Source organism: Balaenoptera acutorostrata, chromosome 12 (assembly GCF_949987535.1).
Source record: "Balaenoptera acutorostrata chromosome 12, mBalAcu1.1, whole genome shotgun sequence".
Classification (NCBI taxonomy): Eukaryota; Metazoa; Chordata; class Mammalia; order Artiodactyla; family Balaenopteridae; genus Balaenoptera; species Balaenoptera acutorostrata.
In genome coordinates, this window is record NC_080075.1 from 1,754,508 (window position 1) to 1,769,406 (window position 14,899).

The 14,899-nt window shown below is 37.7% G+C and overlaps 1 long non-coding RNA gene across 1 annotated transcript in view; it reads left to right on the top strand.

Annotated features, from left to right (window-relative positions):
* The window catches only part of LOC130709402 (uncharacterized), a 154,718-nt gene extending 140,989 nt beyond the window's left edge, over positions 1–13,729 (top strand). Inside the window, exon 3 of the long non-coding RNA XR_009009940.1 lies at positions 13,170–13,729. This is a non-coding gene — a long non-coding RNA (uncharacterized LOC130709402). The remainder of the gene's footprint in view (positions 1–13,169) is intronic.
* The last annotated feature ends 1,170 nt before the right edge of the window (positions 13,730–14,899 follow it).

Here is a 14,899-nt window from a genome sequence, read left to right on the forward strand (position 1 = left end):
AATTATTCATCCTGTGTAACTACAACTTTGTTCCCTTTGACGAACATCTCTGATTTCTCCCACCTCCCACCTCTTTGTACCACCAGGAGCCTCTTTGCTTCTATGAGTTTGACTTTTTGTTTGTTTGTTTGTTTCTATTCCACATATAGGCGAGATCATACAGTATTTGTCTTTCTCTGTCAGGTTTATTTCAATTAGCATAATGTCTTACGGTTCATCCGTGTTGTAACTAAAGGCAGTGTTTCCTTTTTTCTCATGGATAAATTATACTCCATTGTATATAAATGTACACACAGCACTTCTTTATCTATTCACCCATCGATGGACAGTTAGGTTGTTTCCATATCTTGGCTACTGTGAATAATGCTGATAAGATTTTAAAATGGAAATTTTCCCCATAAACACCAAATAGAAAGGGAGGGAATCAAAAGACAAGGTCTGCATGACACAAAAGAATATTAATGAAGGGACAACGAAGGAGAGCGCTGTCTTTATTTCCTGGAAGTTAGCAATCGTTATTTCTTCATCTGTTTCCTTCCAGTTACTTATTTTCTATTCTTCTTGAAAGAAGAATATTCTATAAATGACAGCACTTTTCCTTCTCTCCTCTGTATATCCTACATTTTTTACCTTTTTGCTTCCTTCCAAATATCTCCAGGGCATGTCCACTAATTTGTCATTAGCAATTTAGCCTGTTCATCAGAGTCTTTATTGCCATTGTTATAGTTGTTAAACCAAATGCATGACCTTTCTTCTTTATAACTGCGTGTTTTTCCTTCCTGCTGCCCTTGCCCCATTTTACATCTTTGAGAGCATTTACTACGCTTATTCTCAATGTTTGATTTGGTTCATTGATTCCGCTTCTTCTATTTAAGATGGTTACGTGAGTCATTTTATTCTGGTGTGTCCTTCAAATGCCCAAGCTCATCACTGCTGGGGGAACCAACCCCCCCAGCCTAGGATGCGTGAGCAGAAGTGGCGGAGTCAGCCTCTGGCTGTTGTGTCCTGTGTGATTGTGTGGTTGTGGGCTGAGTCCACTAACAGGAGGGAAAGGAGCTCCAGGGAGTCCCGAACCTCCCATTCTGAGCCACAACTACTCTCCCTCCAGCCCCAGCTACTTCTACAGTCTTTACTTTGGCTTCTCTAAGGGTATATTTTAAAAAAAGTCTTGGCATCCTGAAGGTAGTGTTTGGAGAGGATCCAGCAACAGGTGGGGAGTGTCCACATTTTCAGGAGTCTCAGCCCAAGTCTCTTTGATTCCAGAAGCTCTCTTTTCCCATCACACCTGCTCTCCTGATAGTCCAGTACATTCTGACTCTGCTTCTTGAACTTTTCAGTAGAAAGAAAACCCCAAAGATGTGTCAGGGTAAAAGAGAGTATATCCGTGTTACATATGAAGGAAGAGACTCTAAAACTAAAGATACCTCCAAAGCTTCCAGGATAGAAATCGTAAGAATAACCCCATCCCCATTCCCAACTCTGTGCCCACTTATCTATGTAGCAGAAGTTATATTCAGTCCAATATCGAATGTTAAGAATGTCAGCCACAGAATATTCAGAATATATTCCCCTTCAGCCCGGGACTATACACATTCTTTTTAAAAGATTTGAATAACTGTGAGTTTATTATACACCATGGGTTAAATTCAGAAATCAGGGTTCCTGTCCTATTAAGGGAGATAATAATGCTAGCAGACGTATACAGTATTAAGTAGCTCAGTCATTATTATTAATCAAATAATTACGAAAAGAACAAAATAGCAAGATGTTGGCAACATCCCTGCATTGGCTCTGGCCATGATGGAAAACCTAGGATAGAAGTTTCATCAGCCCTGGGAGAGGAAGCTGAGGGCTCATTGGACAAGGGGCATTTCCACTGGCCACCTTTTCAACGTGTGACACCTGAGGAGAGACTTGTGTCCACTTCAGACACATCTGTTCACTAATTGTTCCTAAAGTGCTCCCCTCCCATGTCAAAGGGGCTTCTAAGATCTTGATAATTCACGTAGAAAGAATGGATTATCCATAGCATCCATACTCTTAGTCCTTCATCTATTCCTATGGCAACCAGAGAGCTGGTCTTCCCACAATGCTACCGCTCCACTCTGCACACACCTTACCACCTCCCCGACCCACTCTGTATGAGCAGCCACTGTACCCCCTACTAATCGGCCACCTCCACGTCTATAAACATTTATTGAAGTGACCAAAACAAAATTCAGGTGACTGAAGCTGGTTACTCCTTACAGGTCCTAGAGAGTAAAGAAAATGGCATCATCTAGTAATGCGAATTCTGTACAGATCATGCAATTAAACATTTCAATAAGGTATTTAGCACAGATTGCATATTGTACCAATTTCTAGATGAAATCCTACAGATAGCTCTCTTGTAAAGACCTGGCCCCTATCTCCTGCACTTTTCACATTTCACTTTTAAACTTAATAATGCCAAGCTGCCTGTGGAACCTGTTTTCTAGCTCTCTCCATTTCCCAGGCTCCATTCTCCTCCTGGAATGCTTTTCTCGGCTTTTCCATCCGGTTAACACATTGCGGAAAACCCAGCCTAGGGCATCTCCTCCTCTGAAGCCTGTTCTGAACCTCCCAGTCAGGCCACGTGACTTGCCTCTGACCCTCCCCAGAACCTGGGCTAACCTCTCTGCCTTCACTACATGGGATGGAAACCACCTGTCTATGTGGCAGACTCTCAACCAGACCGTGAGCCTCTCCAGAGGAAGTACCGTGGCTTCTTCATCTTTGTGTGACCCACACGCAGCTCACACACGTGTGTCTCATCGGTGGTGCTCCGTGAGTGATTGCTGACCTGAGCTAGAGCTGACAGCAAGGGAGGCGTAGATGCTTCAACAACGGCCTTGAGTCCAACTTCACCTGCACTGGACCGTCAGCCGCGCACAGTTGCTACCTTTGTAGGTGCTATACCTGCACCAACCACTCCAGGTCTCACAGGTGTGCCCCTGCCTCCTCCTTAAGAAATCCCAAATATGACGCAGAGGAGAAAGAGAATCTTATGAATCTCTGTGTCCAAGAGACACGTCTGCTCCAGGATAAAGTGTTCTTGGAACAACTGAAAGGCACGGACCTTTGCAAACCATCCTCTGAGACTAAGTTGATGTTTTACTAGAAAGTAATCCTCCTCCAGATTCAGAGTTTTCTTTCCTCTTTCCAACACTCCAGTCTATCCTTGGGTACAAATCTTGTCAATCCCTTCTTATGCATATCTTAAAATATTCTTCAAGTTTCTTTGAGGCTCAATCCAGTTATTTAAAAACTCTGCTCTGCAAACTATTATATATGGGATGGATACTATATATATATTTGGTTCCCTGTTTCTATATATGTCCTACTATATAGCACAGGGAGCCATATTCAATATCCTGGGATAAACCATAAAGGAAAAGAATATGAAAAAGAATGTATATATATGTGTGTGTGTAACTGAATCACTCTGCTGTACAGGAGAAATTAACACAACACTGTAAATCAACTATACTTCACTAAAATAAATTTTTAAAAGTCTGCTCAAATGACTTAATAAATAATGGAGAAGACAGGTAATATACAGAGTTCTCATGTAATTTCAAATTTGTCCTAAGATCTCTTGGCCATTCCACCAAGAGAAGAGCCAGTTTCTAGTGAGCTGGGGTCCTTGACCAGCTTTCACACTTTTCCCCTTCTTACTGGTTCAGTTTCTCTGTCATAAAATAGAAATGATGGGCCCACCTTTATACACGTATCTATGGTGAATCTGATTATTTTAGCTCCTTTGCTGGCCAATAACTGCAGCTCAATCGTATGGTATTTGGCATTGATTTTAAAACAGGCAGAAACACTGACTGCTGTTCTTAATTTCAGATCACTTCATGCTTAAGGCTGTAGTCAATACCTACTGAGATTCAAGGATTAAATGATTCACAAATGGGAGATTTCCAATAGTTCTACTATTTTCGGTTAATTTTTGAAAGTGTATAAAACATGTCACCGTCAAGCTTTTACAGAGAAAAACTAATGAATGCTGACTAAACCTTGGATAAGCCACAGAACACTCCAGGGAGGGTCCTGATCTAGAGTGTCCAACCAACTGAGAGCAGAAATACTGATTCTACTGGAAAATGCCAAAGCCATGATATACTTTTGACCTAATCTTTCTACTTATTTTTTCCCTAAATATTGAGATTTTGAGACAAACATTAGGGTGGTACAAAATACCAGCCTTCTCTCCAGCTTGACAGGATCTTTCCTTGTCCGAACAAACCTTCTCTGACTCTCTTTGAGGCATTTTGATAGCATTTAGGCTTCGTAGAGTAGTGAAACTGAATTGCACAAACGTGTAAGAAAGCCATTTATTTCTTTTTGGCGCCGATCAACTATTTTCCCAGAAGTACTAGCGAGCTCCTATACTACATTTTTGGATCACTGGAAGCAAAATTTTCTTCCCTTTGTTTTCTTTTTGGGGACCAACACTCCAAATGAGCTTGGCCTCCTTATGCTATGAACTGACAGCCAGGGTCCACTGTTCTTCCTCAGGCCCCGAGCCAAGAGCTTTATGAACATCTTCTCCAAATGGTGCGTGACTATTTCACCTTCTCCTTCCTGCTTGTGCACATGCATCTATACACTGTACATTATATGGGGGAATCTTCTCCTTCATACAATTATTTGAACAAAATAAATAATTCAGACTCTGTAAATTAAAAACTTCTTAACTAAAACAATGGTGATAATGAAGAAAGAAGGATAGTTGGGAAGGTGTGTGTGTCACTTTCTGTGAAATAACAAGAATAAATAATACCTGGTAATCACTTTCAAACACGTCAGCTGAGTACTCATGAGGTCCATAGTTTGAAATGAGGTTAGTTATAAAAATTCAGATCAGAATTCTTGTATGAAATTGCATTGTTGTGAAATCTCTAGAGAACTGAATCGGGTAAATAATTCTGGCTTGATGTATAATTGTAGAGAATGTATGTAAATTAATTAGGGGAGCCCCTAGGAAATATCACGTGTGAGGATTATGTAATTGCCAATTAAAACACAACCCATGACCTGGCTCTGTAATCACCACCTAGTCGCACTTTTCTCTGTGCTCTTGGTACAGAAGAGAATTGCAAGCTGCATTTCCCTGAATTCCATGAAGCTTGGTCTACTAATTAGATGCATTCTTTCAAGGTTTAGAAGCTAGAAGCTGGGTACAAGGAAATTTCCTTTATTTTTGGTAGTTGTTGCTGGCAAGACCGGTTTTGGAGATGCTGGGGTTTTCTGAGCAGTATCCCAGGGCCCCTTGCTCCCTCCTTGTAAGTCAAAGGGCAGCTGTGACCAGAGAGGTTCCTGATCCTTGCTTCCCGGTGACACCAGAGTGTTCTTTTAGTCACCGGTTCCAGTAGCCACTCCTCACTGCCCTCCTTCCTATTAAAGTCGCTGGTTTACCCGCAGTGGGCCAGCTTTACGGTGCAGTTCTGAGTCTGTCCTAGCGGCAGCCTAGTGCACAGGCCTCTGGCCCATTTCGTCAATTTCCATTTCTTGCAAATGAACCCTAACTGATACGCAAAAGTAACACAATACCAAATACAAAACTTACATGCTTTTAAAAGAAACACCCACCCACATACCACATAAAGATGTTCAATGGGGCAAATGATAGAAAACAAAGGAGAATTAAAATAGAAAATATAAGACAAAATTTTAGGACAAATATCAGATATCTATCCTGCAAATATAAAGGAGATAAAATTATCTCTTTAAGGAAAAAGACACATATTGGGTCAAAAGACATTGTACATAAGAAATATCAACAAAACCTACTGACTCAAGGTTTAAAGAAGGAAAAGGCATTAAAACATAATATCAAAATAGTAACAAAATGAAGTTTTATCAAACAAGGCTGATTTAAGGAGAGAAATTGCTCAAAAAAATAAAAAGTCACCAGTTAATGATAAAGAGTAGGGACATTGGATAAAAGATGTATCTTTATGCATCAAAATTTTAGGTTTAGATTTCTTGTAGATGCTATTTATCCAACTAACTTTCACTCAATTTCTAGTTTATTTAAAACTTTTATGATAATTGGGTGTTGAATTTTGTCACATCTTTTTTCTGCACCTAATAAGGTAGGTATAGGAACTTTTCCTCAGTTACATTAATGTGATGATTTATACTGGTTATTTTTTGAATGTTGCACCAACTTTGTATTCTTGGTCCAAACCTCATTTGGTCATGAGGCATTATCCATTCTACACATGCTTGAATTTAAGGTGCTAATATTTTATTGAGATATTTGTATTAGGTTTGGACCAGCTTCATAAAGTGAGTTGGTAAGCATTCTTCACCTCTCAAATTTCTATAACAATTTGAATAAGACTGGTATTATATTTTCTTAATTTGTATAAGGCTGATATTATATTTTTCTGTTGGCAGAATTCAGCATTGAAAAACTCTGCTCCTAGAATTTTTGGGGGGGAAAAGTTATCGATTAAAAATTCAATTTCTTTTATAGATACAGGGACATTCAGGTATTCTCCTGTGTCCATTTTATAAAATTACTTTTTAAAGAACTTTGTTCATTTTTTTAAGTTTCAAACTTTATTGGCATAAAGTTTTATAATATTCCTTATTGTCATTTTAACATATATAGTGGTATGACCTTTTTAATTCCTGATATTTATAATTTGTATTTTCTTTTTCTTAATTTTAAACATGCTAGAGATTTTTATTAATTCTTTCCAAGGACAGCCTTAATTTTACTTCTTTGCCATTGCATGGTTTCAGCTCTAAACTATATTATGTACTCTATTCTACTTAATTTGCATTTCATTTGCTCTTCTTTTTATATTTTTTTAGAGTAGAAACTTAAAATCATTGATTTTAAACCTTTATTCATTACTGATGTAGGCATTTAAATGATATTTTTCCCCACTACACAATGCTTTGCTAATATCCCACAAATTTTGATATGTTGAATTTTTATTATCATTTTTGGGTGATTTCTCATTTGACTCAAAAGTTAGCTAGAAATGTCTGGTTTAATTTCCAAGCATTTTGGATGTTTGCTAGTATGTTATTGCTTTCCTTTTTTCCAATTTAATTCCTATGTAACCGAAGAATATATTCTGTAACATTCCAGTAACTGAAATACTTTGTATTCATTTTACGCTCAGTTATGTTTTCTGTCATGGTGCATATTCCACACACACGTGAAAAGAATGGGCATTCTGCCATTGTTGTTTGTAGTTTTCTGTAAAAGTCAATTAGGTCAAGTAATGGTGCTAATGTTGTTCAGAGCTTCTATTTCCTTACAGATTTTTTTGTTTGGTCTAATTTCTCTATGTGTTACAGAAAAAATATCCAACTCTTGTTTTGGATTCAACTATTTTGCCCTTTAAGTGATCAGATTTTGCTTTGTATTTTTTGAGAATCTGTTACTAGATACATACAAAGTTAGTATTGCTATGTCTTCCTGTTGAATCATGACGTATCTTTGTTAGTAAAGATAAATAACACTTTATCACTTTATCTTTGTTAGAACTTCCTGTCTGATTGATATTATCAGTTATATCAATACTAACAGTAATGGCAGTATTGTCTGCTACATTTTTCTTTTTTATTGAAATATAGTTGATTTACTATATTATATTAGTTTCAGGTGTACAATACAACATTGTTATTCAATATTTTTATAGGATTATACTCCATTTAAAGCTATTACAAGATAATGGCTATATTCCCAGTACTGTACAATATACCCTTGTAGTTTAGTTTATGCATAGAAGTTTGTGCCTCTTAATCCCATATCCTTATCTTCCCCCTCCCCTCTTCCCTCTCCCCCCTGGTAACCACTAGTCTGTTCTCTATGTCTGTATGTTTCTGTTTTATAATATTTGTTTGTTCTATTTTTTAGATTCCACATGTAAGTGATAACATAGAGTATTTGTCTTTCTCTGCCTGTTTTATTTCACTAAGCATATTACCCTCTAGGTCCATCCATGTTGTTGCAACTGGCAAGATTTCACTCATTTTTATGGCTGAGTACTGTTCCATTGTGTATATACACCACATCTTCTTTATCCATTCATCTGTTGATGGGCACGTGAGTTGCTTCCATATCTTGGGTATTATTAAAAATGCTGCTATGAACATAGGGGTGCATGATCTTTTCAAATTAGTGTTTACATTTCCTTCAGATATACACCCAGGTGTGGAATTGCTGGGTCATATGGTAGCTCTATTTTTAGTTTTTTTTAATAACCTCCATACTGTTTTCCATAGTGGCTGCACCGATTTACATTGCCACCAACAGTGTACAAGAGTTGTTTCCCTAAAAATAGAACTACCATATGACCCAGCAATCCCACTCCTGGGCATATACCCAGAGAAAACCATAATTCAAAATGACACATGCACCCCAATGTTCATTGCAGCACTATTTACAATAGCCAGGTCATGGAAGCAACCTAAATGCCCATTGACAGACGAATGGATAAAGAAAATGTGGTACATATATACAATGGAATATTAGCCATAAAAAGGAACGAAATTGTGTCATTTGTAGAGATGTGGATGGATCTAGAGACTGTCATACAGAGTGAAGTAAGTCCTAAAGAGAAAAACAAATATCGTATATTAACGCATATATGTGGAACCTAGAAAAATGGTACAGATGAACTGGTTTGCAGGGCAGAAATAGAGACACAGATGTAGAGAACAAACGTATGGACACCAAGGGGAGAAAGTGGCGTGGGGGGGGGGGGGGGTGGGATGAATTGGGAGATTGGGATTGACATGTATACACTATTATGTATAAAATGGATAACTAATAAGAACCTGCTGTATAAAAAATAAAATAAAATTTAAAAATTAAAAAAAAAAAAGAGTTGTTTCTCTGCATCCTCACCAACATTTGTTATTTGTGTTCTTTTTGATGATAGCCATTCTGGCAGGTGTGAGTTGCTATAGCATTTTGGTTTTGATTTGCATTTCTCTGATGGTTAGTGCTGTGGGGTATATTTTCATGTCTCTTGGCCATCTGTATGTCTTCTTTGGAAAAATGTCTATTCAGGTCTTCTGCCCATTTTTTAATTGGGTTCTTTGGTTTTGTGATGTTGAGTTGTATGAGCTGTTTAAGTATGTTGGATGTTAACCTTTATAGGTCACATCATTTGCAAATATTTTCTCCTATTCTGTAGGTTGTCTTTTCATTTTGTTGATAGTCTCCTTTGCTGTGCAAAAGCTTTTTTTTTTTTTTTTTTTTAAATTTTATTTATTTATTTATTTATTTATGGCTGTGTTGGGTCTTCGTTTCTGTGCGAGGGCTTTCTCCAGTTGCGGCAAGCGGGGGCCACTCTTCATCGCGGTGCGCGGGCCTCTCACTGTCGCGGCCTCTCTTGTTGCGGAGCACAGGCTCCAGACGCGCAGGCTCAGTAGTTGTGGCTCACGGGCTTAGTTGCTCCGCGGCATGTGGGATCTTCCCAGACCAGGGCTCGAACCCGTGTCCCCTGCACTGGCAGGCAGATTCTCAACCACTGCGCCACCAGGGAAGCCCTGTGCAAAAGCTTTTAAGTTCCATTAGGTCCCATTTCTTTATAGTTTGATATTAATATAGCCATACTAGCTTGCTTTAACTTATCCTATACGTATATGATTTGTTCTTTCCCAGTCTCCTGCTTTCAACATATTCGGGTCTTCATATCTGTTTTACATCTATTGCAGGCAGCCCAGAGTTAAATATTACTTCTTTCTCCAGTCAGATATTACGTATGTTTTAATTGGAATGTTTAATTTATTTACATTTCAAGTAAAGATGGATATGGTTTAGGTCTGCCATCTTCATATTTATTTTTACTTGTCCCTCCTGCTTTTCTCTCTCTCTCTCTTTTTTCTTTTCTTTCTTTTTTTTTTTTTTTGGTCTCTGTTCCTCTTTTCTAGCCTTCTTTGTAGTTAATAAAATTTTTTGTCTCTCATTTTATTTTCTTTCTTGTTTTTTTTAAACTATACTCCCTTTTATTAACTTTTAGAGGGTGTTCTATGGATTAAACTGTGCATTCTGAGGTTATCACCATCTGTTTAAAATTAATATTATAAACTTTAAACTTCACAAGGTATAATTACATGTAACCATCCTATGAGATAATGTTGTTATATATTGTACTTCTGCATAAATTATGAATTCCTTCTTATGTAATAATATTTGTATTTTAATATCCATTTGTCTTTTAAGGAAATTAACTTAACTTGTACTCAAAAGTTGATGATGTTGAAGGAAACTTGGTTTATGTTCTAATATTCCTGGGAAAAGTGGCACATGGAATTTTATCCAGAGTAAGTCATAAAAAGGGCCAGAGTCTGTATTAAAAGTAATCTTTATAAAGAAGGACCTAGAAGCACATGGCAGGAATGGGCATCCATGGGGGGAAGAGGATAAAGGCTGTTTCTCTAACTGTCGCTTTCCTTATAATTTTACTAGGACGGAACCTACTTTGGTACTTGCTCCCTTTGTTTTATGTGTACATTTTTAGTATTTTAATATCAGATTTTGAGAACTACATAAGCAATATAATCAGACAGTTTTGTGAGAAAATATATAAGAAAGTGAGCTGTTCTGCAAGCAGAGTTAATGCTGATGAACAATATTGCAATTTCCTAAAATGGAAATAAACATCAAAAAGCAAACCTTTATTCTGTTCTTCCAGAGATCCCTGTGGTTCACCCAACAGAGGCACAACGCATCTTCATTTCTTGAAAAAACGACAGGCAGAAAAGCTGTAAAACTTAGTACTAATAATTGTTGCTATACACAAATCCAGACGTTAGCTCAAATTATGATTATTTAGCGTTAACAGGGCCTCTGGGTGTACAGACATCAGCACTTTGTATATATTTCTCTTTTATCTAAAGAGCTGTCTGGAATGAGAATGTCAGGTCATTTTTCTACTAAACTAGGCTGAGCGGGTATGTATGGAATTGTGGGCATCCTCGAACACCAAGATGGGATCTCTTTATTCCTTGTTACAAACACCATATCGATGATATTTTGCAATGTTAATAGGAAGAAAAGATTGTGTTTAGAATTCTTTATGGGCTGGAAAGAGAAAAAGTAGAAGCTTTCATAAGATTACATAGTCAGGGATTTTCAAATTTTAGTGTGATTAGTATCTGCCAGGAAATGTATTTAAAATGCGTAAACTAAACATTCCCAGAGCTTCTGTTACAGTATACCTACCTCCAATAAGAGCCAGGAATCCACATGTTTAAGAAGCATCCAGGGGTTTCTGTTGTGTGTTGTTCTACTATCACACTTTCAGAAACACTTCTTGAAGACTTCTGAGCAGAGATGGTGGGGTGCAGCCAGATCACAAAGCCCCCTGCCGGGAACTCAATGAAACAGCAACTGCAATGTTTTAAAACACGCCACCAGCACCCAAACAAGGAGCATGGGTGGTGTCATGTTGCAGACTTCCAAAGGGGGCAGCTAAGAAAAGAAATAAACAAAATTTCAGAATGACGACTGATGTCTAAGTCTAGTACAGTAGTCTAAAGTAAACTTCCAGAACTCAGGAAAGACCCTCTTGTTTTTAATTTTCTTAATGGGACGGTGAGAATGCTGACCAGAATGGTGGCTGCCTGACTCTTAAAGGAGCAAAGGCTTTGGGACCATTTGGATTTGGGGAACGATTCAAAGCTAATAGGTATCTTTATTTGAAAATAAAATACACACCCCACTTGATGAGTGAACCCCGACACACTTACCAGCATCCCAGAAGGAAGTATAGAGCCCCGATTTCTAATAATGACTCTGCATGGTCTTCTCTGTGCCCCATAACCATATCCACTCCCCGCCCCGAGTGTCCCAGCTTAGGCCTCAACAAAACAGATGAAACAGCAAATAGCTGGCTTAAAATCAGACCTATGAGCCGGAGGAGGAACTAACATGCATGAAATTAGAGAAAATAGAAAGTCTGGACAGGGGAGCCTGTTTCAGTGCTCAATCAAGATGAAAAGAAATGTGAGGGCATATCTGCTCACGTTGTGTGAAGAGAAGGAACGAGAAGGGGAGGGGAGGGGGGGAAGCACGCAGGACATGGGTCAAGAATCTGGGCTGGAAAAAATGAGAGAAGAAAAGGAAGAACTTCTTGAGTTTTTTATGTTCAAGAAGAACTTAATAAGTTCTTAATATCATGAAAACCGGAGCTCAAAGGAGAGATGGTTCAACAACAGGATGATATTAAAGGGAGATTGTGGAGAATTTTAAGGACTTATACTAATGCTTTTATAACACTAATTGCATACCTTAGGAGCAGCTAGACAGAATAGAGTCATCAAAATTCTAATCTGTTGGGCTTCCCTGGCGGCGCAGTGGTTAGGAATCTGCCTGCCGATGCAGGGGACACGGGTTCGAGCCCTGGTCTGGGAAGATCCCACATGCCGCGGAGCAACTGGGCCCGTGCGCCACAACTACTGAGCCTGCACGTCTGGAGTCTGTGCTCCGCAACAAGAGAGGCTGCGATAGTGAGAGGCCTGCGCACCGTGATGAAGAGTGGCCCCCGCTCTCCGCAACTGGAGAAAGCCCTCGCACAGAAACGAAGACCCAACACAGCCAAAAATTAATTAATTAATTAATTAATTAAAAAAAAATTCTAATCTGTTAAGACAGAAGAAAGGTAAGGTAATTGTGGTGATTTCAAAAGAAAAAAAAAAGGAGCAGTTCAGAGGAATGAGGAAAGTAAAAGAAAACATGATTATATGTAAAAGGATCATTTGTGTTGAGAAAATTCAACATGTGAAATGGAGAAAATGGTCAAATGAATAACAGAATAAAAAAGTGTTGAAGTAAAGGAAAGATCTGTTTGATTTAAAAAATATTCTGGGGAAAATATTGAAGAACCACTTATGTAGTACTTATTCTAGTTAAGATCTGAATTTCAGGAAGAAAAAAAGAAGTTTGAGGCACCTAGGAAACAAAAATAACACCTTTACCCTGACCCGCAGGTGCAGGTAGTTACAATGCCCAAACCTACTGCTTCTTTCCCAGCCTCCTGACAGTGAGGTAAGGCCAAGTGACAAGTTTGGATAAATGACAAGAGATAAGTGACGTGTGTCACCGGAGAACCCAGGCAGGTGAGTGATTGTGAATTTTCCACTTTCTCTCTTGCCCTGTATTACAGACGAACCAGGCACACGGACTGCGCCCTCCATAGTCATGGCCTTGGAGTGACGGAGTAGAGCAGAAAGAAGCCTTTGCTGAGGTTAGACACTAAGATTTCGAGGTTCATTTGTTTCTGCAGTGTAACCTTTGTCCTATTAACATGACCCAGTTTTATTACCAAGGTGTCCCAGAATAAAGGCAGCCTCCAGACACTCTGCAGCATGAAAACCTCAGACAAGAGTATCCCAGTGAGAACTTTTTGACAAAACAACTACATGATGAGGTCCATTTAGGGGATGCATCAAAATAACTCAAGAGTGGAAAATGCATAATAGCATAACTGGATAGGGAGATTCAAATCAATTTGAATATAGAATTATACTGAACAACTGTAGGCAATATAGTTACAGCACAGATGAAAAGTGCTGTAAACCTTGACAGATTAAAAAACATAATCTTATCTAATGAAAAAACAAACAAGAAAGCCAGGAAGCAGAGGAAAGAGAGTTAGGAAGAAGTATGAGAGTGCTAATTTTTCATCATGAGCGGCAGGTAAACAGTGATAATCTCTCTTTGAGAATGACCCTAACATCTAAATATTATTTTAAATATTTTCTCTACGTTAAAGAGAACTTTTAAGAATCAATATTTCTACTGATCAAGAAATATTTCTTTCAGTTTCATGTTAGTTTTCATGTTATTTTTCCCTCCATTAAAATTAAGAAAAATGAATCTGACTTTAAAATGTAATATACAGCATGAATAGAAAGATTCCATCTTAATAAAATTATTTTATCCAGGATTTGAGCAATTCTTTCTCCATCTCTTTTTTATATTTGCTGCATAGACTGAATTATTTTATATTGAATGTGTGCTAATTTTATTGCAAAAATTATAAAGTCATCGACGGAGAGGGAGGAGACAAATAGAGGAAAAGAGAGTAAGTTAAATTATAAATATATGCAAGCCCAAGGAAAAATACTATCAGATTTTTTTAAAATTCTGAAGCTAGAGAAGTTGACAATAAAGTTCATTTGGAAGAGCAAGGAAGCAAAAGTAGCCAGGAAACGTTTAATAAGAAGGCTAGTACTACTAGACATAAAAATAATATAAAAACTCTGCAATTAAAGGTGCTGAAATCACATGAATAAACAGAAAGACCAAGGGAACAAAATCCAAAATCCAAGAGAAGACGCAGCTGCACCTAGAAATTTCTGTAATATGATATGAAAGGGCTGCATTTTAAATCAGTAAAGGAAAGATGGACTTCTGAAAAAAACAATGTTTGGATAACTGGAAACAATGTGGAAAAAGATAAAATTGGATCCATTTCTCACAAAAAACGTGATAAACCAAATGGTTCAAAGAGTTAAACAAAAAACGAATGAACTAGTGAACAAACAAATAAATAACACCTTAAAAGCATTAGAAGAAACAGGGGTGAATCTCTTAAAAACCTGGGAATGGGAAATCTTTCCCATCTGTAACTCACAAATCAGAAGTAATAAGAAGGAAAAGGATAAATTCTACTACAAAAACAAATCCCAAGCACCTCTACCTGAAAAAATTCAAAATAAACAATGTAATAAAATATGAAAAAATTTATTTGTAATCCATATCACAAAGCATTGTTAGTCCAAGAAAGTTTCCAAAAGTAGACCAGAAAACTATACAAGTAGAAAAAAAATGTGTAGAAAAAGGAGCAAGAGATAAGATCAGATAATTCACAAATAAAGAAAGACAAATGGC